Raw genomic sequence first — 25,985 nt, 5'->3', positions numbered from 1 at the left:
GCTCGGGGGTCCCCGATCCGAGCCCCGCGGCCCCGGGCCGGCGGTGACGGCTGCAATCCGGCGGGCACGGCCCGGCCGGGCTCTTGGGGCAGCCAGGCGCCTCCTCGGGCGTCTACGGCCATACCACCCTGAACGCGCCCGATCTCGTCTGATCTCGGAAGCTAAGCAGGGTCGGGCCTGGTTAGTACTTGGATGGGAGACCGCCTGGGAATACCGGGTGCTGTAGGCTTTTTCTTTGGCTTTCTGCTTTTCTTTCCTTTTCTTCCAGACGGAGTCTCGCTCTGTCGCCCAGGCTGGAGTGCAGTGGCGCCATCTCGGCTCACTGCAAGCTCCGCCTCCCGGGTTCACGCCATTCTCCGGCCTCAGCCTCCCGAGTAGCTGGGCCTACAGGCGCCCGCCACCTCGCCCGGCTAATTTTTTCTCTTTTTCCTAGAGACGGGGTTTCACCCTGTTAGCCGGGATGGTCTCGAGCTCCTGACCTCGTGACCCACCCGCCTCTGCCTCCCAGAGTGCTGGGATTACAGGCGGGAGCCACCGCGCCCGCACGGCCTGCTGCAGGCTTTTTTGGCTTCCCCGCTGCCTCCCTTCCCCCTACAGTCGCCATGCTTCCCAACCTCCCCTGACTCTGCTCCCCCTTTACCGCCCACCTACACCCCCGCCGCAGCCGGGGTCCTCCTCCTGGGGGTCCGCCCCTACTGCACGCCGGGCAGCAGCGTCCCACCGCTTCCGCCTCGCCGCCGCCCCGCCAGGCGCCCGGCTCCAGCCTGGGAGGGCAGGGGGCCGGACCCCAAAGTCGCAGCCGCGGGGTCCCGTCCGTTCGCGGTGCCTTCCCGCTCCCGGAACGCCCAGGCCATTCAATTCACCCATCGGGCGCCGTCGTCGCACCCTTCCAAACCGGGGCAAGGGGCGGGCAGGGGCAGCGGGTGCCACGGACGCCAACCAAGACCTCGGCTCCAGAACGCATGGGCTGCTTTACCCGGGGGAAGGACATTGCTTCGCCAGCCACCAGGAAAACAGTCCCTGTGCACCCGGGATTCCCAATGCCCCCGACTTCGTGTCCACGACTCCAGTCCCGAGGACACGCCAGAGACCCAGGCCTCCGGGCCCGCCCGGTGCCACGGCTCCCGCCAAACGGGCGGGCGCGCTCTGCAAATCTCGGGGCCCGCCGCAAGGCACCCAGAGCACAGGGAGGTGCCAAGAAAGGCAGGAGCCTACGAAACCCACCTCCAAAGCAAGCAATTCATCCAAGAAAAAGCCCGTCTCAGCGCTCCGTCGGTCCTCTCGCACGGACCGCCTGGCCCCCGTGTTCTGGCGCAGCCCAAGCCCCCTCCACCCTATCCCGACCTGCTCAAGAGGGCGCTGCCTAACGGAGCCGGACGCTTCCTCTCTCAGTCTCTATCGCTCTCGCTCTCTAGCTCCCTCCGCCTCTCTCTTCTAGGTTTCCCCGTGGACCTCGCGCTACTTCTGCCGTTTTCCCTCCGTCTCTCTGTCTCTCTCTCTCTTTCTCTGTCCCTCTCTCTTTCTCAGCCTGTCTGTCTCCTTCCCTCTCGCCCTCCCCTCTCTCTGTCGATCGCTGTCTCTCTCCCTCACTCGGTTTCTATCTCTCCATCGATCTCGTCCTTGCTCTCCTTCAAGCCGCGTGTGTGTGTGCGTGCGCGTGTGTGTGGGTGTGCGTGTGTCTGTGTGTGTGTGTCTCTGTGTGTGTGTGTGTCAGTGTGTGTGTGTTTCTGTGTGTGTGTGTGTCCGCGAGCGCGCGTGCGAGCGCGCCCGGGTGTGTCTGTGTGTGGGGGAGTGGATTTGCTCCTGCTGGTGGTGGGGTGTGTCTGGGTTTCTCTCAGGCCCTCTCACCCGAGATCAGGCCGCCGCCCCTAGTGCCAGCCCGGCGCAAAACGGGGCCACCCCACGACCGGCTACACCCCACGCCCTCTTGCCCCCCGGCCGGGTCTTGGTCGAGACCAGCGACCGTGGTGGGGGCGTTGTGAGAGAAAGGCACCGCGCGGCTAGGCCGGCTGTTGGCCTTTGGCCAGCACTCACGGCTCTGGGTGGGTGGGGCAAGAGGGGGCCTCGCAGGAGCCCCTGTGCGGCGAGGGATCCAAAACGCTGCCTCCGCCACAGGGCGGAGGAACGGAGGGCGTCACAGGATCGTGGGCCCTGGGCCCTGACGCCTCGGAGCACTCCCTGCTCCCAGCGGGCCCGATGTGGTGGAACCTCGGGAGCACGGGAGCCGGGGGAAGGCCGCGGGCCAGCGGCTCGGGGGTCCCCGATCCGAGCCCCGCGGCCCCGGGCCGGCGGTGACGGCTGCAATCCGGCGGGCACGGCCCGGCCGGGCTCTTGGGGCAGCCAGGCGCCTCCTCGGGCGTCTACGGCCATACCACCCTGAACGCGCCCGATCTCGTCTGATCTCGGAAGCTAAGCAGGGTCGGGCCTGGTTAGTACTTGGATGGGAGACCGCCTGGGAATACCGGGTGCTGTAGGCTTTTTCTTTGGCTTTCTGCTTTTCTTTCCTTTTCTTCCAGACGGAGTCTCGCTCTGTCGCCCAGGCTGGAGTGCAGTGGCGCCATCTCGGCTCACTGCAAGCTCCGCCTCCCGGGTTCACGCCATTCTCCGGCCTCAGCCTCCCGAGTAGCTGGGCCTACAGGCGCCCGCCACCTCGCCCGGCTAATTTTTTCTCTTTTTCCTAGAGACGGGGTTTCACCCTGTTAGCCGGGATGGTCTCGAGCTCCTGACCTCGTGACCCACCCGCCTCTGCCTCCCAGAGTGCTGGGATTACAGGCGGGAGCCACCGCGCCCGCACGGCCTGCTGCAGGCTTTTTTGGCTTCCCCGCTGCCTCCCTTCCCCCTACAGTCGCCATGCTTCCCAACCTCCCCTGACTCTGCTCCCCCTTTACCGCCCACCTACACCCCCGCCGCAGCCGGGGTCCTCCTCCTGGGGGTCCGCCCCTACTGCACGCCGGGCAGCAGCGTCCCACCGCTTCCGCCTCGCCGCCGCCCCGCCAGGCGCCCGGCTCCAGCCTGGGAGGGCAGGGGGCCGGACCCCAAAGTCGCAGCCGCGGGGTCCCGTCCGTTCGCGGTGCCTTCCCGCTCCCGGAACGCCCAGGCCATTCAATTCACCCATCGGGCGCCGTCGTCGCACCCTTCCAAACCGGGGCAAGGGGCGGGCAGGGGCAGCGGGTGCCACGGACGCCAACCAAGACCTCGGCTCCAGAACGCATGGGCTGCTTTACCCGGGGGAAGGACATTGCTTCGCCAGCCACCAGGAAAACAGTCCCTGTGCACCCGGGATTCCCAATGCCCCCGACTTCGTGTCCACGACTCCAGTCCCGAGGACACGCCAGAGACCCAGGCCTCCGGGCCCGCCCGGTGCCACGGCTCCCGCCAAACGGGCGGGCGCGCTCTGCAAATCTCGGGGCCCGCCGCAAGGCACCCAGAGCACAGGGAGGTGCCAAGAAAGGCAGGAGCCTACGAAACCCACCTCCAAAGCAAGCAATTCATCCAAGAAAAAGCCCGTCTCAGCGCTCCGTCGGTCCTCTCGCACGGACCGCCTGGCCCCCGTGTTCTGGCGCAGCCCAAGCCCCCTCCACCCTATCCCGACCTGCTCAAGAGGGCGCTGCCTAACGGAGCCGGACGCTTCCTCTCTCAGTCTCTATCGCTCTCGCTCTCTAGCTCCCTCCGCCTCTCTCTTCTAGGTTTCCCCGTGGACCTCGCGCTACTTCTGCCGTTTTCCCTCCGTCTCTCTGTCTCTCTCTCTCTTTCTCTGTCCCTCTCTCTTTCTCAGCCTGTCTGTCTCCTTCCCTCTCGCCCTCCCCTCTCTCTGTCGATCGCTGTCTCTCTCCCTCACTCGGTTTCTATCTCTCCATCGATCTCGTCCTTGCTCTCCTTCAAGCCGCGTGTGTGTGTGCGTGCGCGTGTGTGTGGGTGTGCGTGTGTCTGTGTGTGTGTGTCTCTGTGTGTGTGTGTGTCAGTGTGTGTGTGTTTCTGTGTGTGTGTGTGTCCGCGAGCGCGCGTGCGAGCGCGCCCGGGTGTGTCTGTGTGTGGGGGAGTGGATTTGCTCCTGCTGGTGGTGGGGTGTGTCTGGGTTTCTCTCAGGCCCTCTCACCCGAGATCAGGCCGCCGCCCCTAGTGCCAGCCCGGCGCAAAACGGGGCCACCCCACGACCGGCTACACCCCACGCCCTCTTGCCCCCCGGCCGGGTCTTGGTCGAGACCAGCGACCGTGGTGGGGGCGTTGTGAGAGAAAGGCACCGCGCGGCTAGGCCGGCTGTAGGCCTTTGGCCAGCACTGACGGCTCTGGGTGGGTGGGGCAAGAGGGGGCCTCGCAGGAGCCCCTGTGCGGCGAGGGATCCAAAACGCTGCGTCCGCCACAGGGCGGAGGAACGGAGGGCGTCCCAGGATGGTGGGCCCTGGGCCCTGACGCCTCGGAGCACTCCCTGCTCCCAGCGGGCCCGATGTGGTGGAACCTCGGGAGCACGGGAGCCGGGGGAAGGCCGCGGGCCAGCGGCTCGGGGGTCCCCGATCCGAGCCCCGCGGCCCCGGGCCGGCGGTGACGGCTGCAATCCGGCGGGCACGGCCCGGCCGGGCTCTTGGGGCAGCCAGGCGCCTCCTCGGGCGTCTACGGCCATACCACCCTGAACGCGCCCGATCTCGTCTGATCTCGGAAGCTAAGCAGGGTCGGGCCTGGTTAGTACTTGGATGGGAGACCGCCTGGGAATACCGGGTGCTGTAGGCTTTTTCTTTGGCTTTCTGCTTTTCTTTCCTTTTCTTCCAGACGGAGTCTCGCTCTGTCGCCCAGGCTGGAGTGCAGTGGCGCCATCTCGGCTCACTGCAAGCTCCGCCTCCCGGGTTCACGCCATTCTCCGGCCTCAGCCTCCCGAGTAGCTGGGCCTACAGGCGCCCGCCACCTCGCCCGGCTAATTTTTTCTCTTTTTCCTAGAGACGGGGTTTCACCCTGTTAGCCGGGATGGTCTCGAGCTCCTGACCTCGTGACCCACCCGCCTCTGCCTCCCAGAGTGCTGGGATTACAGGCGGGAGCCACCGCGCCCGCACGGCCTGCTGCAGGCTTTTTTGGCTTCCCCGCTGCCTCCCTTCCCCCTACAGTCGCCATGCTTCCCAACCTCCCCTGACTCTGCTCCCCCTTTACCGCCCACCTACACCCCCGCCGCAGCCGGGGTCCTCCTCCTGGGGGTCCGCCCCTACTGCACGCCGGGCAGCAGCGTCCCACCGCTTCCGCCTCGCCGCCGCCCCGCCAGGCGCCCGGCTCCAGCCTGGGAGGGCAGGGGGCCGGACCCCAAAGTCGCAGCCGCGGGGTCCCGTCCGTTCGCGGTGCCTTCCCGCTCCCGGAACGCCCAGGCCATTCAATTCACCCATCGGGCGCCGTCGTCGCACCCTTCCAAACCGGGGCAAGGGGCGGGCAGGGGCAGCGGGTGCCACGGACGCCAACCAAGACCTCGGCTCCAGAACGCATGGGCTGCTTTACCCGGGGGAAGGACATTGCTTCGCCAGCCACCAGGAAAACAGTCCCTGTGCACCCGGGATTCCCAATGCCCCCGACTTCGTGTCCACGACTCCAGTCCCGAGGACACGCCAGAGACCCAGGCCTCCGGGCCCGCCCGGTGCCACGGCTCCCGCCAAACGGGCGGGCGCGCTCTGCAAATCTCGGGGCCCGCCGCAAGGCACCCAGAGCACAGGGAGGTGCCAAGAAAGGCAGGAGCCTACGAAACCCACCTCCAAAGCAAGCAATTCATCCAAGAAAAAGCCCGTCTCAGCGCTCCGTCGGTCCTCTCGCACGGACCGCCTGGCCCCCGTGTTCTGGCGCAGCCCAAGCCCCCTCCACCCTATCCCGACCTGCTCAAGAGGGCGCTGCCTAACGGAGCCGGACGCTTCCTCTCTCAGTCTCTATCGCTCTCGCTCTCTAGCTCCCTCCGCCTCTCTCTTCTAGGTTTCCCCGTGGACCTCGCGCTACTTCTGCCGTTTTCCCTCCGTCTCTCTGTCTCTCTCTCTCTTTCTCTGTCCCTCTCTCTTTCTCAGCCTGTCTGTCTCCTTCCCTCTCGCCCTCCCCTCTCTCTGTCGATCGCTGTCTCTCTCCCTCACTCGGTTTCTATCTCTCCATCGATCTCGTCCTTGCTCTCCTTCAAGCCGCGTGTGTGTGTGCGTGCGCGTGTGTGTGGGTGTGCGTGTGTCTGTGTGTGTGTGTCTCTGTGTGTGTGTGTGTCAGTGTGTGTGTGTTTCTGTGTGTGTGTCCGCGAGCGCGCGTGCGAGCGCGCCCGGGTGTGTCTGTGTGTGGGGGAGTGGATTTGCTCCTGCTGGTGGTGGGGTGTGTCTGGGTTTCTCTCAGGCCCTCTCACCCGAGATCAGGCCGCCGCCCCTAGTGCCAGCCCGGCGCAAAACGGGGCCACCCCACGACCGGCTACACCCCACGCCCTCTTGCCCCCCGGCCGGGTCTTGGTCGAGACCAGCGACCGTGGTGGGGGCGTTGTGAGAGAAAGGCACCGCGCGGCTAGGCCGGCTGTTGGCCTTTGGCCAGCACTCACGGCTCTGGGTGGGTGGGGCAAGAGGGGGCCTCGCAGGAGCCCCTGTGCGGCGAGGGATCCAAAACGCTGCCTCCGCCACAGGGCGGAGGAACGGAGGGCGTCCCAGGATGGTGGGCCCTGGGCCCTGACGCCTCGGAGCACTCCCTGCTCCCAGCGGGCCCGATGTGGTGGAACCTCGGGAGCACGGGAGCCGGGGGAAGGCCGCGGGCCAGCGGCTCGGGGGTCCCCGATCCGAGCCCCGCGGCCCCGGGCCGGCGGTGACGGCTGCAATCCGGCGGGCACGGCCCGGCCGGGCTCTTGGGGCAGCCAGGCGCCTCCTCGGGCGTCTACGGCCATACCACCCTGAACGCGCCCGATCTCGTCTGATCTCGGAAGCTAAGCAGGGTCGGGCCTGGTTAGTACTTGGATGGGAGACCGCCTGGGAATACCGGGTGCTGTAGGCTTTTTCTTTGGCTTTCTGCTTTTCTTTCCTTTTCTTCCAGACGGAGTCTCGCTCTGTCGCCCAGGCTGGAGTGCAGTGGCGCCATCTCGGCTCACTGCAAGCTCCGCCTCCCGGGTTCACGCCATTCTCCGGCCTCAGCCTCCCGAGTAGCTGGGCCTACAGGCGCCCGCCACCTCGCCCGGCTAATTTTTTCTCTTTTTCCTAGAGACGGGGTTTCACCCTGTTAGCCGGGATGGTCTCGAGCTCCTGACCTCGTGACCCACCCGCCTCTGCCTCCCAGAGTGCTGGGATTACAGGCGGGAGCCACCGCGCCCGCACGGCCTGCTGCAGGCTTTTTTGGCTTCCCCGCTGCCTCCCTTCCCCCTACAGTCGCCATGCTTCCCAACCTCCCCTGACTCTGCTCCCCCTTTACCGCCCACCTACACCCCCGCCGCAGCCGGGGTCCTCCTCCTGGGGGTCCGCCCCTACTGCACGCCGGGCAGCAGCGTCCCACCGCTTCCGCCTCGCCGCCGCCCCGCCAGGCGCCCGGCTCCAGCCTGGGAGGGCAGGGGGCCGGACCCCAAAGTCGCAGCCGCGGGGTCCCGTCCGTTCGCGGTGCCTTCCCGCTCCCGGAACGCCCAGGCCATTCAATTCACCCATCGGGCGCCGTCGTCGCACCCTTCCAAACCGGGGCAAGGGGCGGGCAGGGGCAGCGGGTGCCACGGACGCCAACCAAGACCTCGGCTCCAGAACGCATGGGCTGCTTTACCCGGGGGAAGGACATTGCTTCGCCAGCCACCAGGAAAACAGTCCCTGTGCACCCGGGATTCCCAATGCCCCCGACTTCGTGTCCACGACTCCAGTCCCGAGGACACGCCAGAGACCCAGGCCTCCGGGCCCGCCCGGTGCCACGGCTCCCGCCAAACGGGCGGGCGCGCTCTGCAAATCTCGGGGCCCGCCGCAAGGCACCCAGAGCACAGGGAGGTGCCAAGAAAGGCAGGAGCCTACGAAACCCACCTCCAAAGCAAGCAATTCATCCAAGAAAAAGCCCGTCTCAGCGCTCCGTCGGTCCTCTCGCACGGACCGCCTGGCCCCCGTGTTCTGGCGCAGCCCAAGCCCCCTCCACCCTATCCCGACCTGCTCAAGAGGGCGCTGCCTAACGGAGCCGGACGCTTCCTCTCTCAGTCTCTATCGCTCTCGCTCTCTAGCTCCCTCCGCCTCTCTCTTCTAGGTTTCCCCGTGGACCTCGCGCTACTTCTGCCGTTTTCCCTCCGTCTCTCTGTCTCTCTCTCTCTTTCTCTGTCCCTCTCTCTTTCTCAGCCTGTCTGTCTCCTTCCCTCTCGCCCTCCCCTCTCTCTGTCGATCGCTGTCTCTCTCCCTCACTCGGTTTCTATCTCTCCATCGATCTCGTCCTTGCTCTCCTTCAAGCCGCGTGTGTGTGTGCGTGCGCGTGTGTGTGGGTGTGCGTGTGTCTGTGTGTGTGTGTCTCTGTGTGTGTGTGTGTCAGTGTGTGTGTGTTTCTGTGTGTGTGTGTGTCCGCGAGCGCGCGTGCGAGCGCGCCCGGGTGTGTCTGTGTGTGGGGGAGTGGATTTGCTCCTGCTGGTGGTGGGGTGTGTCTGGGTTTCTCTCAGGCCCTCTCACCCGAGATCAGGCCGCCGCCCCTAGTGCCAGCCCGGCGCAAAACGGGGCCACCCCACGACCGGCTACACCCCACGCCCTCTTGCCCCCCGGCCGGGTCTTGGTCGAGACCAGCGACCGTGGTGGGGGCGTTGTGAGAGAAAGGCACCGCGCGGCTAGGCCGGCTGTTGGCCTTTGGCCAGCACTGACGGCTCTGGGTGGGTGGGGCAAGAGGGGGCCTCGCAGGAGCCCCTGTGCGGCGAGGGATCCAAAACGCTGCGTCCGCCACAGGGCGGAGGAACGGAGGGCGTCCCAGGATGGTGGGCCCTGGGCCCTGACGCCTCGGAGCACTCCCTGCTCCCAGCGGGCCCGATGTGGTGGAACCTCGGGAGCACGGGAGCCGGGGGAAGGCCGCGGGCCAGCGGCTCGGGGGTCCCCGATCCGAGCCCCGCGGCCCCGGGCCGGCGGTGACGGCTGCAATCCGGCGGGCACGGCCCGGCCGGGCTCTTGGGGCAGCCAGGCGCCTCCTCGGGCGTCTACGGCCATACCACCCTGAACGCGCCCGATCTCGTCTGATCTCGGAAGCTAAGCAGGGTCGGGCCTGGTTAGTACTTGGATGGGAGACCGCCTGGGAATACCGGGTGCTGTAGGCTTTTTCTTTGGCTTTCTGCTTTTCTTTCCTTTTCTTCCAGACGGAGTCTCGCTCTGTCGCCCAGGCTGGAGTGCAGTGGCGCCATCTCGGCTCACTGCAAGCTCCGCCTCCCGGGTTCACGCCATTCTCCGGCCTCAGCCTCCCGAGTAGCTGGGCCTACAGGCGCCCGCCACCTCGCCCGGCTAATTTTTTCTCTTTTTCCTAGAGACGGGGTTTCACCCTGTTAGCCGGGATGGTCTCGAGCTCCTGACCTCGTGACCCACCCGCCTCTGCCTCCCAGAGTGCTGGGATTACAGGCGGGAGCCACCGCGCCCGCACGGCCTGCTGCAGGCTTTTTTGGCTTCCCCGCTGCCTCCCTTCCCCCTACAGTCGCCATGCTTCCCAACCTCCCCTGACTCTGCTCCCCCTTTACCGCCCACCTACACCCCCGCCGCAGCCGGGGTCCTCCTCCTGGGGGTCCGCCCCTACTGCACGCCGGGCAGCAGCGTCCCACCGCTTCCGCCTCGCCGCCGCCCCGCCAGGCGCCCGGCTCCAGCCTGGGAGGGCAGGGGGCCGGACCCCAAAGTCGCAGCCGCGGGGTCCCGTCCGTTCGCGGTGCCTTCCCGCTCCCGGAACGCCCAGGCCATTCAATTCACCCATCGGGCGCCGTCGTCGCACCCTTCCAAACCGGGGCAAGGGGCGGGCAGGGGCAGCGGGTGCCACGGACGCCAACCAAGACCTCGGCTCCAGAACGCATGGGCTGCTTTACCCGGGGGAAGGACATTGCTTCGCCAGCCACCAGGAAAACAGTCCCTGTGCACCCGGGATTCCCAATGCCCCCGACTTCGTGTCCACGACTCCAGTCCCGAGGACACGCCAGAGACCCAGGCCTCCGGGCCCGCCCGGTGCCACGGCTCCCGCCAAACGGGCGGGCGCGCTCTGCAAATCTCGGGGCCCGCCGCAAGGCACCCAGAGCACAGGGAGGTGCCAAGAAAGGCAGGAGCCTACGAAACCCACCTCCAAAGCAAGCAATTCATCCAAGAAAAAGCCCGTCTCAGCGCTCCGTCGGTCCTCTCGCACGGACCGCCTGGCCCCCGTGTTCTGGCGCAGCCCAAGCCCCCTCCACCCTATCCCGACCTGCTCAAGAGGGCGCTGCCTAACGGAGCCGGACGCTTCCTCTCTCAGTCTCTATCGCTCTCGCTCTCTAGCTCCCTCCGCCTCTCTCTTCTAGGTTTCCCCGTGGACCTCGCGCTACTTCTGCCGTTTTCCCTCCGTCTCTCTGTCTCTCTCTCTCTTTCTCTGTCCCTCTCTCTTTCTCAGCCTGTCTGTCTCCTTCCCTCTCGCCCTCCCCTCTCTCTGTCGATCGCTGTCTCTCTCCCTCACTCGGTTTCTATCTCTCCATCGATCTCGTCCTTGCTCTCCTTCAAGCCGCGTGTGTGTGTGCGTGCGCGTGTGTGTGGGTGTGCGTGTGTCTGTGTGTGTGTGTCTCTGTGTGTGTGTGTGTCAGTGTGTGTGTGTTTCTGTGTGTGTGTGTGTCCGCGAGCGCGCGTGCGAGCGCGCCCGGGTGTGTCTGTGTGTGGGGGAGTGGATTTGCTCCTGCTGGTGGTGGGGTGTGTCTGGGTTTCTCTCAGGCCCTCTCACCCGAGATCAGGCCGCCGCCCCTAGTGCCAGCCCGGCGCAAAACGGGGCCACCCCACGACCGGCTACACCCCACGCCCTCTTGCCCCCCGGCCGGGTCTTGGTCGAGACCAGCGACCGTGGTGGGGGCGTTGTGAGAGAAAGGCACCGCGCGGCTAGGCCGGCTGTTGGCCTTTGGCCAGCACTCACGGCTCTGGGTGGGTGGGGCAAGAGGGGGCCTCGCAGGAGCCCCTGTGCGGCGAGGGATCCAAAACGCTGCCTCCGCCACAGGGCGGAGGAACGGAGGGCGTCACAGGATCGTGGGCCCTGGGCCCTGACGCCTCGGAGCACTCCCTGCTCCCAGCGGGCCCGATGTGGTGGAACCTCGGGAGCACGGGAGCCGGGGGAAGGCCGCGGGCCAGCGGCTCGGGGGTCCCCGATCCGAGCCCCGCGGCCCCGGGCCGGCGGTGACGGCTGCAATCCGGCGGGCACGGCCCGGCCGGGCTCTTGGGGCAGCCAGGCGCCTCCTCGGGCGTCTACGGCCATACCACCCTGAACGCGCCCGATCTCGTCTGATCTCGGAAGCTAAGCAGGGTCGGGCCTGGTTAGTACTTGGATGGGAGACCGCCTGGGAATACCGGGTGCTGTAGGCTTTTTCTTTGGCTTTCTGCTTTTCTTTCCTTTTCTTCCAGACGGAGTCTCGCTCTGTCGCCCAGGCTGGAGTGCAGTGGCGCCATCTCGGCTCACTGCAAGCTCCGCCTCCCGGGTTCACGCCATTCTCCGGCCTCAGCCTCCCGAGTAGCTGGGCCTACAGGCGCCCGCCACCTCGCCCGGCTAATTTTTTCTCTTTTTCCTAGAGACGGGGTTTCACCCTGTTAGCCGGGATGGTCTCGAGCTCCTGACCTCGTGACCCACCCGCCTCTGCCTCCCAGAGTGCTGGGATTACAGGCGGGAGCCACCGCGCCCGCACGGCCTGCTGCAGGCTTTTTTGGCTTCCCCGCTGCCTCCCTTCCCCCTACAGTCGCCATGCTTCCCAACCTCCCCTGACTCTGCTCCCCCTTTACCGCCCACCTACACCCCCGCCGCAGCCGGGGTCCTCCTCCTGGGGGTCCGCCCCTACTGCACGCCGGGCAGCAGCGTCCCACCGCTTCCGCCTCGCCGCCGCCCCGCCAGGCGCCCGGCTCCAGCCTGGGAGGGCAGGGGGCCGGACCCCAAAGTCGCAGCCGCGGGGTCCCGTCCGTTCGCGGTGCCTTCCCGCTCCCGGAACGCCCAGGCCATTCAATTCACCCATCGGGCGCCGTCGTCGCACCCTTCCAAACCGGGGCAAGGGGCGGGCAGGGGCAGCGGGTGCCACGGACGCCAACCAAGACCTCGGCTCCAGAACGCATGGGCTGCTTTACCCGGGGGAAGGACATTGCTTCGCCAGCCACCAGGAAAACAGTCCCTGTGCACCCGGGATTCCCAATGCCCCCGACTTCGTGTCCACGACTCCAGTCCCGAGGACACGCCAGAGACCCAGGCCTCCGGGCCCGCCCGGTGCCACGGCTCCCGCCAAACGGGCGGGCGCGCTCTGCAAATCTCGGGGCCCGCCGCAAGGCACCCAGAGCACAGGGAGGTGCCAAGAAAGGCAGGAGCCTACGAAACCCACCTCCAAAGCAAGCAATTCATCCAAGAAAAAGCCCGTCTCAGCGCTCCGTCGGTCCTCTCGCACGGACCGCCTGGCCCCCGTGTTCTGGCGCAGCCCAAGCCCCCTCCACCCTATCCCGACCTGCTCAAGAGGGCGCTGCCTAACGGAGCCGGACGCTTCCTCTCTCAGTCTCTATCGCTCTCGCTCTCTAGCTCCCTCCGCCTCTCTCTTCTAGGTTTCCCCGTGGACCTCGCGCTACTTCTGCCGTTTTCCCTCCGTCTCTCTGTCTCTCTCTCTCTTTCTCTGTCCCTCTCTCTTTCTCAGCCTGTCTGTCTCCTTCCCTCTCGCCCTCCCCTCTCTCTGTCGATCGCTGTCTCTCTCCCTCACTCGGTTTCTATCTCTCCATCGATCTCGTCCTTGCTCTCCTTCAAGCCGCGTGTGTGTGTGCGTGCGCGTGTGTGTGGGTGTGCGTGTGTCTGTGTGTGTGTGTCTCTGTGTGTGTGTGTGTCAGTGTGTGTGTGTTTCTGTGTGTGTGTGTGTCCGCGAGCGCGCGTGCGAGCGCGCCCGGGTGTGTCTGTGTGTGGGGGAGTGGATTTGCTCCTGCTGGTGGTGGGGTGTGTCTGGGTTTCTCTCAGGCCCTCTCACCCGAGATCAGGCCGCCGCCCCTAGTGCCAGCCCGGCGCAAAACGGGGCCACCCCACGACCGGCTACACCCCACGCCCTCTTGCCCCCCGGCCGGGTCTTGGTCGAGACCAGCGACCGTGGTGGGGGCGTTGTGAGAGAAAGGCACCGCGCGGCTAGGCCGGCTGTAGGCCTTTGGCCAGCACTGACGGCTCTGGGTGGGTGGGGCAAGAGGGGGCCTCGCAGGAGCCCCTGTGCGGCGAGGGATCCAAAACGCTGCGTCCGCCACAGGGCGGAGGAACGGAGGGCGTCCCAGGATGGTGGGCCCTGGGCCCTGACGCCTCGGAGCACTCCCTGCTCCCAGCGGGCCCGATGTGGTGGAACCTCGGGAGCACGGGAGCCGGGGGAAGGCCGCGGGCCAGCGGCTCGGGGGTCCCCGATCCGAGCCCCGCGGCCCCGGGCCGGCGGTGACGGCTGCAATCCGGCGGGCACGGCCCGGCCGGGCTCTTGGGGCAGCCAGGCGCCTCCTCGGGCGTCTACGGCCATACCACCCTGAACGCGCCCGATCTCGTCTGATCTCGGAAGCTAAGCAGGGTCGGGCCTGGTTAGTACTTGGATGGGAGACCGCCTGGGAATACCGGGTGCTGTAGGCTTTTTCTTTGGCTTTCTGCTTTTCTTTCCTTTTCTTCCAGACGGAGTCTCGCTCTGTCGCCCAGGCTGGAGTGCAGTGGCGCCATCTCGGCTCACTGCAAGCTCCGCCTCCCGGGTTCACGCCATTCTCCGGCCTCAGCCTCCCGAGTAGCTGGGCCTACAGGCGCCCGCCACCTCGCCCGGCTAATTTTTTCTCTTTTTCCTAGAGACGGGGTTTCACCCTGTTAGCCGGGATGGTCTCGAGCTCCTGACCTCGTGACCCACCCGCCTCTGCCTCCCAGAGTGCTGGGATTACAGGCGGGAGCCACCGCGCCCGCACGGCCTGCTGCAGGCTTTTTTGGCTTCCCCGCTGCCTCCCTTCCCCCTACAGTCGCCATGCTTCCCAACCTCCCCTGACTCTGCTCCCCCTTTACCGCCCACCTACACCCCCGCCGCAGCCGGGGTCCTCCTCCTGGGGGTCCGCCCCTACTGCACGCCGGGCAGCAGCGTCCCACCGCTTCCGCCTCGCCGCCGCCCCGCCAGGCGCCCGGCTCCAGCCTGGGAGGGCAGGGGGCCGGACCCCAAAGTCGCAGCCGCGGGGTCCCGTCCGTTCGCGGTGCCTTCCCGCTCCCGGAACGCCCAGGCCATTCAATTCACCCATCGGGCGCCGTCGTCGCACCCTTCCAAACCGGGGCAAGGGGCGGGCAGGGGCAGCGGGTGCCACGGACGCCAACCAAGACCTCGGCTCCAGAACGCATGGGCTGCTTTACCCGGGGGAAGGACATTGCTTCGCCAGCCACCAGGAAAACAGTCCCTGTGCACCCGGGATTCCCAATGCCCCCGACTTCGTGTCCACGACTCCAGTCCCGAGGACACGCCAGAGACCCAGGCCTCCGGGCCCGCCCGGTGCCACGGCTCCCGCCAAACGGGCGGGCGCGCTCTGCAAATCTCGGGGCCCGCCGCAAGGCACCCAGAGCACAGGGAGGTGCCAAGAAAGGCAGGAGCCTACGAAACCCACCTCCAAAGCAAGCAATTCATCCAAGAAAAAGCCCGTCTCAGCGCTCCGTCGGTCCTCTCGCACGGACCGCCTGGCCCCCGTGTTCTGGCGCAGCCCAAGCCCCCTCCACCCTATCCCGACCTGCTCAAGAGGGCGCTGCCTAACGGAGCCGGACGCTTCCTCTCTCAGTCTCTATCGCTCTCGCTCTCTAGCTCCCTCCGCCTCTCTCTTCTAGGTTTCCCCGTGGACCTCGCGCTACTTCTGCCGTTTTCCCTCCGTCTCTCTGTCTCTCTCTCTCTTTCTCTGTCCCTCTCTCTTTCTCAGCCTGTCTGTCTCCTTCCCTCTCGCCCTCCCCTCTCTCTGTCGATCGCTGTCTCTCTCCCTCACTCGGTTTCTATCTCTCCATCGATCTCGTCCTTGCTCTCCTTCAAGCCGCGTGTGTGTGTGCGTGCGCGTGTGTGTGGGTGTGCGTGTGTCTGTGTGTGTGTGTCTCTGTGTGTGTGTGTGTCAGTGTGTGTGTGTTTCTGTGTGTGTGTGTGTCCGCGAGCGCGCGTGCGAGCGCGCCCGGGTGTGTCTGTGTGTGGGGGAGTGGATTTGCTCCTGCTGGTGGTGGGGTGTGTCTGGGTTTCTCTCAGGCCCTCTCACCCGAGATCAGGCCGCCGCCCCTAGTGCCAGCCCGGCGCAAAACGGGGCCACCCCACGACCGGCTACACCCCACGCCCTCTTGCCCCCCGGCCGGGTCTTGGTCGAGACCAGCGACCGTGGTGGGGGCGTTGTGAGAGAAAGGCACCGCGCGGCTAGGCCGGCTGTAGGCCTTTGGCCAGCACTGACGGCTCTGGGTGGGTGGGGCAAGAGGGGGCCTCGCAGGAGCCCCTGTGCGGCGAGGGATCCAAAACGCTGCGTCCGCCACAGGGCGGAGGAACGGAGGGCGTCCCAGGATGGTGGGCCCTGGGCCCTGACGCCTCGGAGCACTCCCTGCTCCCAGCGGGCCCGATGTGGTGGAACCTCGGGAGCACGGGAGCCGGGGGAAGGCCGCGGGCCAGCGGCTCGGGGGTCCCCGATCCGAGCCCCGCGGCCCCGGGCCGGCGGTGACGGCTGCAATCCGGCGGGCACGGCCCGGCCGGGCTCTTGGGGCAGCCAGGCGCCTCCTCGGGCGTCTACGGCCATACCACCCTGAACGCGCCCGATCTCGTCTGATCTCGGAAGCTAAGCAGGGTCGGGCCTGGTTAGTACTTGGATGGGAGACCGCCTGGGAATACCGGGTGCTGTAGGCTTTTTCTTTGGCTTTCTGCTTTTCTTTCCTTTTCTTCCAGACGGAGTCTCGCTCTGTCGCCCAGGCTGGAGTGCAGTGGCGCCATCTCGGCTCACTGCAAGCTCCGCCTCCCGGGTTCACGCCATTCTCCGGCCTCAGCCTCCCGAGTAGCTGGGCCTACAGGCGCCCGCCACCTCGCCCGGCTAATTTTTTCTCTTTTTCCTAGAGACGGGGTTTCACCCTGTTAGCCGGGATGGTCTCGAGCTCCTGACCTCGTGACCCACCCGCCTCTGCCTCCCAGAGTGCTGGGATTACAGGCGGGAGCCACCGCGCCCGCACGGCCTGCTGCAGGCTTTTTTGGCTTCCCCGCTGCCTCCCTTCCCCCTACAGTCGCCATGCTTCCCAACCTCCCCTGACTCTGCTCCCCCTTTACCGCCCACCTACACCCCCGCCGCAGCCGGGGTCCTCCTCCTGGGGGTCCGCCCCTACTGCACGCCGGGCAGCAGCGTCCCACCGCTTCCGCCTCGCCGCCGCCCCGCCAGGCGCCCGGCTCCAGCCTGGGAGGGCAGGGGGCCGGACCCCAAAGTCGCAGCCGCGGGGTCCCGTCCGTTCGCGGTGCCTTCCCGCTCCCGGAACGCCCAGGCCATTCAATTCACCCATCGGGCGCCGTCGTCGCACCCTTCCAAACCGGGGCAAGGGGCGGGCAGGGGCAGCGGGTGCCACGGACGCCAACCAAGACCTCGGCTCCAGAACGCATGGGCTGCTTTACCCGGGGGAAGGACATTGCTTCGCCAGCCACCAGGAAAACAGTCCCTGTGCACCCGGGATTCCCAATGCCCCCGACTTCGTGTCCACGACTCCAGTCCCGAGGACACGCCAGAGACCCAGGCCTCCGGGCCCGCCCGGTGCCACGGCTCCCGCCAAACGGGCGGGCGCGCTCTGCAAATCTCGGGGCCCGCCGCAAGGCACCCAGAGCACAGGGAGGTGCCAAGAAAGGCAGGAGCCTACGAAACCCACCTCCAAAGCAAGCAATTCATCCAAGAAAAAGCCCGTCTCAGCGCTCCGTCGGTCCTCTCGCACGGACCGCCTGGCCCCCGTGTTCTGGCGCAGCCCAAGCCCCCTCCACCCTATCCCGACCTGCTCAAGAGGGCGCTGCCTAACGGAGCCGGACGCTTCCTCTCTCAGTCTCTATCGCTCTCGCTCTCTAGCTCCCTCCGCCTCTCTCTTCTAGGTTTCCCCGTGGACCTCGCGCTACTTCTGCCGTTTTCCCTCCGTCTCTCTGTCTCTCTCTCTCTTTCTCTGTCCCTCTCTCTTTCTCAGCCTGTCTGTCTCCTTCCCTCTCGCCCTCCCCTCTCTCTGTCGATCGCTGTCTCTCTCCCTCACTCGGTTTCTATCTCTCCATCGATCTCGTCCTTGCTCTCCTTCAAGCCGCGTGTGTGTGTGCGTGCGCGTGTGTGTGGGTGTGCGTGTGTCTGTGTGTGTGTGTCTCTGTGTGTGTGTGTGTCAGTGTGTGTGTGTTTCTGTGTGTGTGTGTGTCCGCGAGCGCGCGTGCGAGCGCGCCCGGGTGTGTCTGTGTGTGGGGGAGTGGATTTGCTCCTGCTGGTGGTGGGGTGTGTCTGGGTTTCTCTCAGGCCCTCTCACCCGAGATCAGGCCGCCGCCCCTAGTGCCAGCCCGGCGCAAAACGGGGCCACCCCACGACCGGCTACACCCCACGCCCTCTTGCCCCCCGGCCGGGTCTTGGTCGAGACCAGCGACCGTGGTGGGGGCGTTGTGAGAGAAAGGCACCGCGCGGCTAGGCCGGCTGTTGGCCTTTGGCCAGCACTCACGGCTCTGGGTGGGTGGGGCAAGAGGGGGCCTCGCAGGAGCCCCTGTGCGGCGAGGGATCCAAAACGCTGCCTCCGCCACAGGGCGGAGGAACGGAGGGCGTCACAGGATCGTGGGCCCTGGGCCCTGACGCCTCGGAGCACTCCCTGCTCCCAGCGGGCCCGATGTGGTGGAACCTCGGGAGCACGGGAGCCGGGGGAAGGCCGCGGGCCAGCGGCTCGGGGGTCCCCGATCCGAGCCCCGCGGCCCCGGGCCGGCGGTGACGGCTGCAATCCGGCGGGCACGGCCCGGCCGGGCTCTTGGGGCAGCCAGGCGCCTCCTCGGGCGTCTACGGCCATACCACCCTGAACGCGCCCGATCTCGTCTGATCTCGGAAGCTAAGCAGGGTCGGGCCTGGTTAGTACTTGGATGGGAGACCGCCTGGGAATACCGGGTGCTGTAGGCTTTTTCTTTGGCTTTCTGCTTTTCTTTCCTTTTCTTCCAGACGGAGTCTCGCTCTGTCGCCCAGGCTGGAGTGCAGTGGCGCCATCTCGGCTCACTGCAAGCTCCGCCTCCCGGGTTCACGCCATTCTCCGGCCTCAGCCTCCCGAGTAGCTGGGCCTACAGGCGCCCGCCACCTCGCCCGGCTAATTTTTTCTCTTTTTCCTAGAGACGGGGTTTCACCCTGTTAGCCGGGATGGTCTCGAGCTCCTGACCTCGTGACCCACCCGCCTCTGCCTCCCAGAGTGCTGGGATTACAGGCGGGAGCCACCGCGCCCGCACGGCCTGCTGCAGGCTTTTTTGGCTTCCCCGCTGCCTCCCTTCCCCCTACAGTCGCCATGCTTCCCAACCTCCCCTGACTCTGCTCCCCCTTTACCGCCCACCTACACCCCCGCCGCAGCCGGGGTCCTCCTCCTGGGGGTCCGCCCCTACTGCACGCCGGGCAGCAGCGTCCCACCGCTTCCGCCTCGCCGCCGCCCCGCCAGGCGCCCGGCTCCAGCCTGGGAGGGCAGGGGGCCGGACCCCAAAGTCGCAGCCGCGGGGTCCCGTCCGTTCGCGGTGCCTTCCCGCTCCCGGAACGCCCAGGCCATTCAATTCACCCATCGGGCGCCGTCGTCGCACCCTTCCAAACCGGGGCAAGGGGCGGGCAGGGGCAGCGGGTGCCACGGACGCCAACCAAGACCTCGGCTCCAGAACGCATGGGCTGCTTTACCCGGGGGAAGGACATTGCTTCGCCAGCCACCAGGAAAACAGTCCCTGTGCACCCGGGATTCCCAATGCCCCCGACTTCGTGTCCACGACTCCAGTCCCGAGGACACGCCAGAGACCCAGGCCTCCGGGCCCGCCCGGTGCCACGGCTCCCGCCAAACGGGCGGGCGCGCTCTGCAAATCTCGGGGCCCGCCGCAAGGCACCCAGAGCACAGGGAGGTGCCAAGAAAGGCAGGAGCCTACGAAACCCACCTCCAAAGCAAGCAATTCATCCAAGAAAAAGCCCGTCTCAGCGCTCCGTCGGTCCTCTCGCACGGACCGCCTGGCCCCCGTGTTCTGGCGCAGCCCAAGCCCCCTCCACCCTATCCCGACCTGCTCAAGAGGGCGCTGCCTAACGGAGCCGGACGCTTCCTCTCTCAGTCTCTATCGCTCTCGCTCTCTAGCTCCCTCCGCCTCTCTCTTCTAGGTTTCCCCGTGGACCTCGCGCTACTTCTGCCGTTTTCCCTCCGTCTCTCTGTCTCTCTCTCTCTTTCTCTGTCCCTCTCTCTTTCTCAGCCTGTCTGTCTCCTTCCCTCTCGCCCTCCCCTCTCTCTGTCGATCGCTGTCTCTCTCCCTCACTCGGTTTCTATCTCTCCATCGATCTCGTCCTTGCTCTCCTTCAAGCCGCGTGTGTGTGTGCGTGCGCGTGTGTGTGGGTGTGCGTGTGTCTGTGTGTGTGTGTCTCTGTGTGTGTGTGTGTCAGTGTGTGTGTGTTTCTGTGTGTGTGTGTGTCCGCGAGCGCGCGTGCGAGCGCGCCCGGGTGTGTCTGTGTGTGGGGGAGTGGATTTGCTCCTGCTGGTGGTGGGGTGTGTCTGGGTTTCTCTCAGGCCCTCTCACCCGAGATCAGGCCGCCGCCCCTAGTGCCAGCCCGGCGCAAAACGGGGCCACCCCACGACCGGCTACACCCCACGCCCTCTTGCCCCCCGGCCGGGTCTTGGTCGAGACCAGCGACCGTGGTGGGGGCGTTGTGAGAGAAAGGCACCGCGCGGCTAGGCCGGCTGTAGGCCTTTGGCCAGCACTGACGGCTCTGGGTGGGTGGGGCAAGAGGGGGCCTCGCAGGAGCCCCTGTGCGGCGAGGGATCCAAAACGCTGCGTCCGCCACAGGGCGGAGGAACGGAGGGCGTCCCAGGATGGTGGGCCCTGGGCCCTGACGCCTCGGAGCACTCCCTGCTCCCAGCGGGCCCGATGTGGTGGAACCTCGGGAGCACGGGAGCCGGGGGAAGGCCGCGGGCCAGCGGCTCGGGGGTCCCCGATCCGAGCCCCGCGGCCCCGGGCCGGCGGTGACGGCTGCAATCCGGCGGGCACGGCCCGGCCGGGCTCTTGGGGCAGCCAGGCGCCTCCTCGGGCGTCTACGGCCATACCACCCTGAACGCGCCCGATCTCGTCTGATCTCGGAAGCTAAGCAGGGTCGGGCCTGGTTAGTACTTGGATGGGAGACCGCCTGGGAATACCGGGTGCTGTAGGCTTTTTCTTTGGCTTTCTGCTTTTCTTTCCTTTTCTTCCAGACGGAGTCTCGCTCTGTCGCCCAGGCTGGAGTGCAGTGGCGCCATCTCGGCTCACTGCAAGCTCCGCCTCCCGGGTTCACGCCATTCTCCGGCCTCAGCCTCCCGAGTAGCTGGGCCTACAGGCGCCCGCCACCTCGCCCGGCTAATTTTTTCTCTTTTTCCTAGAGACGGGGTTTCACCCTGTTAGCCGGGATGGTCTCGAGCTCCTGACCTCGTGACCCACCCGCCTCTGCCTCCCAGAGTGCTGGGATTACAGGCGGGAGCCACCGCGCCCGCACGGCCTGCTGCAGGCTTTTTTGGCTTCCCCGCTGCCTCCCTTCCCCCTACAGTCGCCATGCTTCCCAACCTCCCCTGACTCTGCTCCCCCTTTACCGCCCACCTACACCCCCGCCGCAGCCGGGGTCCTCCTCCTGGGGGTCCGCCCCTACTGCACGCCGGGCAGCAGCGTCCCACCGCTTCCGCCTCGCCGCCGCCCCGCCAGGCGCCCGGCTCCAGCCTGGGAGGGCAGGGGGCCGGACCCCAAAGTCGCAGCCGCGGGGTCCCGTCCGTTCGCGGTGCCTTCCCGCTCCCGGAACGCCCAGGCCATTCAATTCACCCATCGGGCGCCGTCGTCGCACCCTTCCAAACCGGGGCAAGGGGCGGGCAGGGGCAGCGGGTGCCACGGACGCCAACCAAGACCTCGGCTCCAGAACGCATGGGCTGCTTTACCCGGGGGAAGGACATTGCTTCGCCAGCCACCAGGAAAACAGTCCCTGTGCACCCGGGATTCCCAATGCCCCCGACTTCGTGTCCACGACTCCAGTCCCGAGGACACGCCAGAGACCCAGGCCTCCGGGCCCGCCCGGTGCCACGGCTCCCGCCAAACGGGCGGGCGCGCTCTGCAAATCTCGGGGCCCGCCGCAAGGCACCCAGAGCACAGGGAGGTGCCAAGAAAGGCAGGAGCCTACGAAACCCACCTCCAAAGCAAGCAATTCATCCAAGAAAAAGCCCGTCTCAGCGCTCCGTCGGTCCTCTCGCACGGACCGCCTGGCCCCCGTGTTCTGGCGCAGCCCAAGCCCCCTCCACCCTATCCCGACCTGCTCAAGAGGGCGCTGCCTAACGGAGCCGGACGCTTCCTCTCTCAGTCTCTATCGCTCTCGCTCTCTAGCTCCCTCCGCCTCTCTCTTCTAGGTTTCCCCGTGGACCTCGCGCTACTTCTGCCGTTTTCCCTCCGTCTCTCTGTCTCTCTCTCTCTTTCTCTGTCCCTCTCTCTTTCTCAGCCTGTCTGTCTCCTTCCCTCTCGCCCTCCCCTCTCTCTGTCGATCGCTGTCTCTCTCCCTCACTCGGTTTCTATCTCTCCATCGATCTCGTCCTTGCTCTCCTTCAAGCCGCGTGTGTGTGTGCGTGCGCGTGTGTGTGGGTGTGCGTGTGTCTGTGTGTGTGTCTCTGTGTGTGTGTGTGTCAGTGTGTGTGTGTTTCTGTGTGTGTGTCCGCGAGCGCGCGTGCGAGCGCGCCCGGGTGTGTCTGTGTGTGGGGGAGTGGATTTGCTCCTGCTGGTGGTGGGGTGTGTCTGGGTTTCTCTCAGGCCCTCTCACCCGAGATCAGGCCGCCGCCCCTAGTGCCAGCCCGGCGCAAAACGGGGCCACCCCACGACCGGCTACACCCCACGCCCTCTTGCCCCCCGGCCGGGTCTTGGTCGAGACCAGCGACCGTGGTGGGGGCGTTGTGAGAGAAAGGCACCGCGCGGCTAGGCCGGCTGTTGGCCTTTGGCCAGCACTCACGGCTCTGGGTGGGTGGGGCAAGAGGGGGCCTCGCAGGAGCCCCTGTGCGGCGAGGGATCCAAAACGCTGCCTCCGCCACAGGGCGGAGGAACGGAGGGCGTCCCAGGATGGTGGGCCCTGGGCCCTGACGCCTCGGAGCACTCCCTGCTCCCAGCGGGCCCGATGTGGTGGAACCTCGGGAGCACGGGAGCCGGGGGAAGGCCGCGGGCCAGCGGCTCGGGGGTCCCCGATCCGAGCCCCGCGGCCCCGGGCCGGCGGTGACGGCTGCAATCCGGCGGGCACGGCCCGGCCGGGCTCTTGGGGCAGCCAGGCGCCTCCTCGGGCGTCTACGGCCATACCACCCTGAACGCGCCCGATCTCGTCTGATCTCGGAAGCTAAGCAGGGTCGGGCCTGGTTAGTACTTGGATGGGAGACCGCCTGGGAATACCGGGTGCTGTAGGCTTTTTCTTTGGCTTTCTGCTTTTCTTTCCTTTTCTTCCAGACGGAGTCTCGCTCTGTCGCCCAGGCTGGAGTGCAGTGGCGCCATCTCGGCTCACTGCAAGCTCCGCCTCCCGGGTTCACGCCATTCTCCGGCCTCAGCCTCCCGAGTAGCTGGGCCTACAGGCGCCCGCCACCTCGCCCGGCTAATTTTTTCTCTTTTTCCTAGAGACGGGGTTTCACCCTGTTAGCCGGGATGGTCTCGAGCTCCTGACCTCGTGACCCACCCGCCTCTGCCTCCCAGAGTGCTGGGATTACAGGCGGGAGCCACCGCGCCCGCACGGCCTGCTGCAGGCTTTTTTGGCTTCCCCGCTGCCTCCCTTCCCCCTACAGTCGCCATGCTTCCCAACCTCCCCTGACTCTGCTCCCCCTTTACCGCCCACCTACACCCCCGCCGCAGCCGGGGTCCTCCTCCTGGGGGTCCGCCCCTACTGCACGCCGGGCAGCAGCGTCCCACCGCTTCCGCCTCGCCGCCGCCCCGCCAGGCGCCCGGCTCCAGCCTGGGAGGGCAGGGGGCCGGACCCCAAAGTCGCAGCCGCGGGGTCCCGTCCGTTCGCGGTGCCTTCCCGCTCCCGGAACGCCCAGGCCATTCAATTCACCCATCGGGCGCCGTCGTCGCACCCTTCCAAACCGGGGCAAGGGGCGGGCAGGGGCAGCGGGTGCCACGGACGCCAACCAAGACCTCGGCTCCAGAACGCATGGGCTGCTTTACCCGGGGGAAGGACATTGCTTCGCCAGCCACCAGGAAAACAGTCCCTGTGCACCCGGGATTCCCAATGCCCCCGACTTCGTGTCCACGACTCCAGTCCCGAGGACACGCCAGAGACCCAGGCCTCCGGGCCCGCCCGGTGCCACGGCTCCCGCCAAACGGGCGGGCGCGCTCTGCAAATCTCGGGGCCCGCCGCAAGGCACCCAGAGCACAGGGAGGTGCCAAGAAAGGCAGGAGCCTACGAAACCCACCTCCAAAGCAAGCAATTCATCCAAGAAAAAGCCCGTCTCAGCGCTCCGTCGGTCCTCTCGCACGGACCGCCTGGCCCCCGTGTTCTGGCGCAGCCCAAGCCCCCTCCACCCTATCCCGACCTGCTCAAGAGGGCGCTGCCTAACGGAGCCGGACGCTTCCTCTCTCAGTCTCTATCGCTCTCGCTCTCTAGCTCCCTCCGCCTCTCTCTTCTAGGTTTCCCCGTGGACCTCGCGCTACTTCTGCCGTTTTCCCTCCGTCTCTCTGTCTCTCTCTCTCTTTCTCTGTCCCTCTCTCTTTCTCAGCCTGTCTGTCTCCTTCCCTCTCGCCCTCCCCTCTCTCTGTCGATCGCTGTCTCTCTCCCTCACTCGGTTTCTATCTCTCCATCGATCTCGTCCTTGCTCTCCTTCAAGCCGCGTGTGTGTGTGCGTGCGCGTGTGTGTGGGTGTGCGTGTGTCTGTGTGTGTGTGTCTCTGTGTGTGTGTGTGTCAGTGTGTGTGTGTTTCTGTGTGTGTGTGTGTCCGCGAGCGCGCGTGCGAGCGCGCCCGGGTGTGTCTGTGTGTGGGGGAGTGGATTTGCTCCTGCTGGTGGTGGGGTGTGTCTGGGTTTCTCTCAGGCCCTCTCACCCGAGATCAGGCCGCCGCCCCTAGTGCCAGCCCGGCGCAAAACGGGGCCACCCCACGACCGGCTACACCCCACGCCCTCTTGCCCCCCGGCCGGGTCTTGGTCGAGACCAGCGACCGTGGTGGGGGCGTTGTGAGAGAAAGGCACCGCGCGGCTAGGCCGGCTGTAGGCCTTTGGCCAGCACTGACGGCTCTGGGTGGGTGGGGCAAGAGGGGGCCTCGCAGGAGCCCCTGTGCGGCGAGGGATCCAAAACGCTGCGTCCGCCACAGGGCGGAGGAACGGAGGGCGTCCCAGGATGGTGGGCCCTGGGCCCTGACGCCTCGGAGCACTCCCTGCTCCCAGCGGGCCCGATGTGGTGGAACCTCGGGAGCACGGGAGCCGGGGGAAGGCCGCGGGCCAGCGGCTCGGGGGTCCCCGATCCGAGCCCCGCGGCCCCGGGCCGGCGGTGACGGCTGCAATCCGGCGGGCACGGCCCGGCCGGGCTCTTGGGGCAGCCAGGCGCCTCCTCGGGCGTCTACGGCCATACCACCCTGAACGCGCCCGATCTCGTCTGATCTCGGAAGCTAAGCAGGGTCGGGCCTGGTTAGTACTTGGATGGGAGACCGCCTGGGAATACCGGGTGCTGTAGGCTTTTTCTTTGGCTTTCTGCTTTTCTTTCCTTTTCTTCCAGACGGAGTCTCGCTCTGTCGCCCAGGCTGGAGTGCAGTGGCGCCATCTCGGCTCACTGCAAGCTCCGCCTCCCGGGTTCACGCCATTCTCCGGCCTCAGCCTCCCGAGTAGCTGGGCCTACAGGCGCCCGCCACCTCGCCCGGCTAATTTTTTCTCTTTTTCCTAGAGACGGGGTTTCACCCTGTTAGCCGGGATGGTCTCGAGCTCCTGACCTCGTGACCCACCCGCCTCTGCCTCCCAGAGTGCTGGGATTACAGGCGGGAGCCACCGCGCCCGCACGGCCTGCTGCAGGCTTTTTTGGCTTCCCCGCTGCCTCCCTTCCCCCTACAGTCGCCATGCTTCCCAACCTCCCCTGACTCTGCTCCCCCTTTACCGCCCACCTACACCCCCGCCGCAGCCGGGGTCCTCCTCCTGGGGGTCCGCCCCTACTGCACGCCGGGCAGCAGCGTCCCACCGCTTCCGCCTCGCCGCCGCCCCGCCAGGCGCCCGGCTCCAGCCTGGGAGGGCAGGGGGCCGGACCCCAAAGTCGCAGCCGCGGGGTCCCGTCCGTTCGCGGTGCCTTCCCGCTCCCGGAACGCCCAGGCCATTCAATTCACCCATCGGGCGCCGTCGTCGCACCCTTCCAAACCGGGGCAAGGGGCGGGCAGGGGCAGCGGGTGCCACGGACGCCAACCAAGACCTCGGCTCCAGAACGCATGGGCTGCTTTACCCGGGGGAAGGACATTGCTTCGCCAGCCACCAGGAAAACAGTCCCTGTGCACCCGGGATTCCCAATGCCCCCGACTTCGTGTCCACGACTCCAGTCCCGAGGACACGCCAGAGACCCAGGCCTCCGGGCCCGCCCGGTGCCACGGCTCCCGCCAAACGGGCGGGCGCGCTCTGCAAATCTCGGGGCCCGCCGCAAGGCACCCAGAGCACAGGGAGGTGCCAAGAAAGGCAGGAGCCTACGAAACCCACCTCCAAAGCAAGCAATTCATCCAAGAAAAAGCCCGTCTCAGCG

The 25,985-nt window shown here is 66.9% G+C and overlaps 12 non-coding genes across 12 annotated transcripts; all 12 read left to right on the top strand.

Annotated features, from left to right (window-relative positions):
- Positions 1–110: 110 nt before the first annotated feature.
- Positions 111–229, top strand: LOC129530159 (5S ribosomal RNA). Its single transcript, XR_008675722.1, has one exon. It is a non-coding gene; the product is annotated as a 5S ribosomal RNA (ribosomal RNA).
- Positions 230–2,358: 2,129 nt separating this feature from the next.
- Positions 2,359–2,477, top strand: LOC129529607 (5S ribosomal RNA). Its single transcript, XR_008675154.1, has one exon. It is a non-coding gene; the product is annotated as a 5S ribosomal RNA (ribosomal RNA).
- A 2,129-nt stretch (positions 2,478–4,606) lies between these two features.
- On the top strand, positions 4,607–4,725 carry LOC129529713 (5S ribosomal RNA). The gene has a single exon (XR_008675267.1). It is a non-coding gene; the product is annotated as a 5S ribosomal RNA (ribosomal RNA).
- A 2,125-nt stretch (positions 4,726–6,850) lies between these two features.
- LOC129529917 (5S ribosomal RNA) lies at positions 6,851–6,969 on the top strand. The gene has a single exon (XR_008675436.1). It is a non-coding gene; the product is annotated as a 5S ribosomal RNA (ribosomal RNA).
- A 2,129-nt stretch (positions 6,970–9,098) lies between these two features.
- LOC134758063 (5S ribosomal RNA) lies at positions 9,099–9,217 on the top strand. Its single transcript, XR_010132869.1, has one exon. It is a non-coding gene; the product is annotated as a 5S ribosomal RNA (ribosomal RNA).
- Positions 9,218–11,346: 2,129 nt separating this feature from the next.
- LOC129529742 (5S ribosomal RNA) lies at positions 11,347–11,465 on the top strand. Its single transcript, XR_008675300.1, has one exon. It is a non-coding gene; the product is annotated as a 5S ribosomal RNA (ribosomal RNA).
- Positions 11,466–13,594: 2,129 nt separating this feature from the next.
- On the top strand, positions 13,595–13,713 carry LOC129529779 (5S ribosomal RNA). The gene has a single exon (XR_008675334.1). It is a non-coding gene; the product is annotated as a 5S ribosomal RNA (ribosomal RNA).
- Positions 13,714–15,842: 2,129 nt separating this feature from the next.
- On the top strand, positions 15,843–15,961 carry LOC129529828 (5S ribosomal RNA). Its single transcript, XR_008675362.1, has one exon. It is a non-coding gene; the product is annotated as a 5S ribosomal RNA (ribosomal RNA).
- A 2,129-nt stretch (positions 15,962–18,090) lies between these two features.
- LOC129529805 (5S ribosomal RNA) lies at positions 18,091–18,209 on the top strand. The gene has a single exon (XR_008675351.1). It is a non-coding gene; the product is annotated as a 5S ribosomal RNA (ribosomal RNA).
- Positions 18,210–20,338: 2,129 nt separating this feature from the next.
- LOC129529874 (5S ribosomal RNA) lies at positions 20,339–20,457 on the top strand. The gene has a single exon (XR_008675390.1). It is a non-coding gene; the product is annotated as a 5S ribosomal RNA (ribosomal RNA).
- Positions 20,458–22,580: 2,123 nt separating this feature from the next.
- LOC129529853 (5S ribosomal RNA) lies at positions 22,581–22,699 on the top strand. Its single transcript, XR_008675374.1, has one exon. It is a non-coding gene; the product is annotated as a 5S ribosomal RNA (ribosomal RNA).
- A 2,129-nt stretch (positions 22,700–24,828) lies between these two features.
- LOC129529902 (5S ribosomal RNA) lies at positions 24,829–24,947 on the top strand. Its single transcript, XR_008675420.1, has one exon. It is a non-coding gene; the product is annotated as a 5S ribosomal RNA (ribosomal RNA).
- The last annotated feature ends 1,038 nt before the right edge of the window (positions 24,948–25,985 follow it).

This window comes from Gorilla gorilla, chromosome 1 (genome assembly GCF_029281585.2).
Source record: "Gorilla gorilla gorilla isolate KB3781 chromosome 1, NHGRI_mGorGor1-v2.1_pri, whole genome shotgun sequence".
Taxonomy (NCBI): Eukaryota; Metazoa; Chordata; class Mammalia; order Primates; family Hominidae; genus Gorilla; species Gorilla gorilla.
The sequence above is the reverse complement of the archived record's forward strand: the minus strand, read 5'-3'. Positions and strand labels throughout refer to the sequence as shown.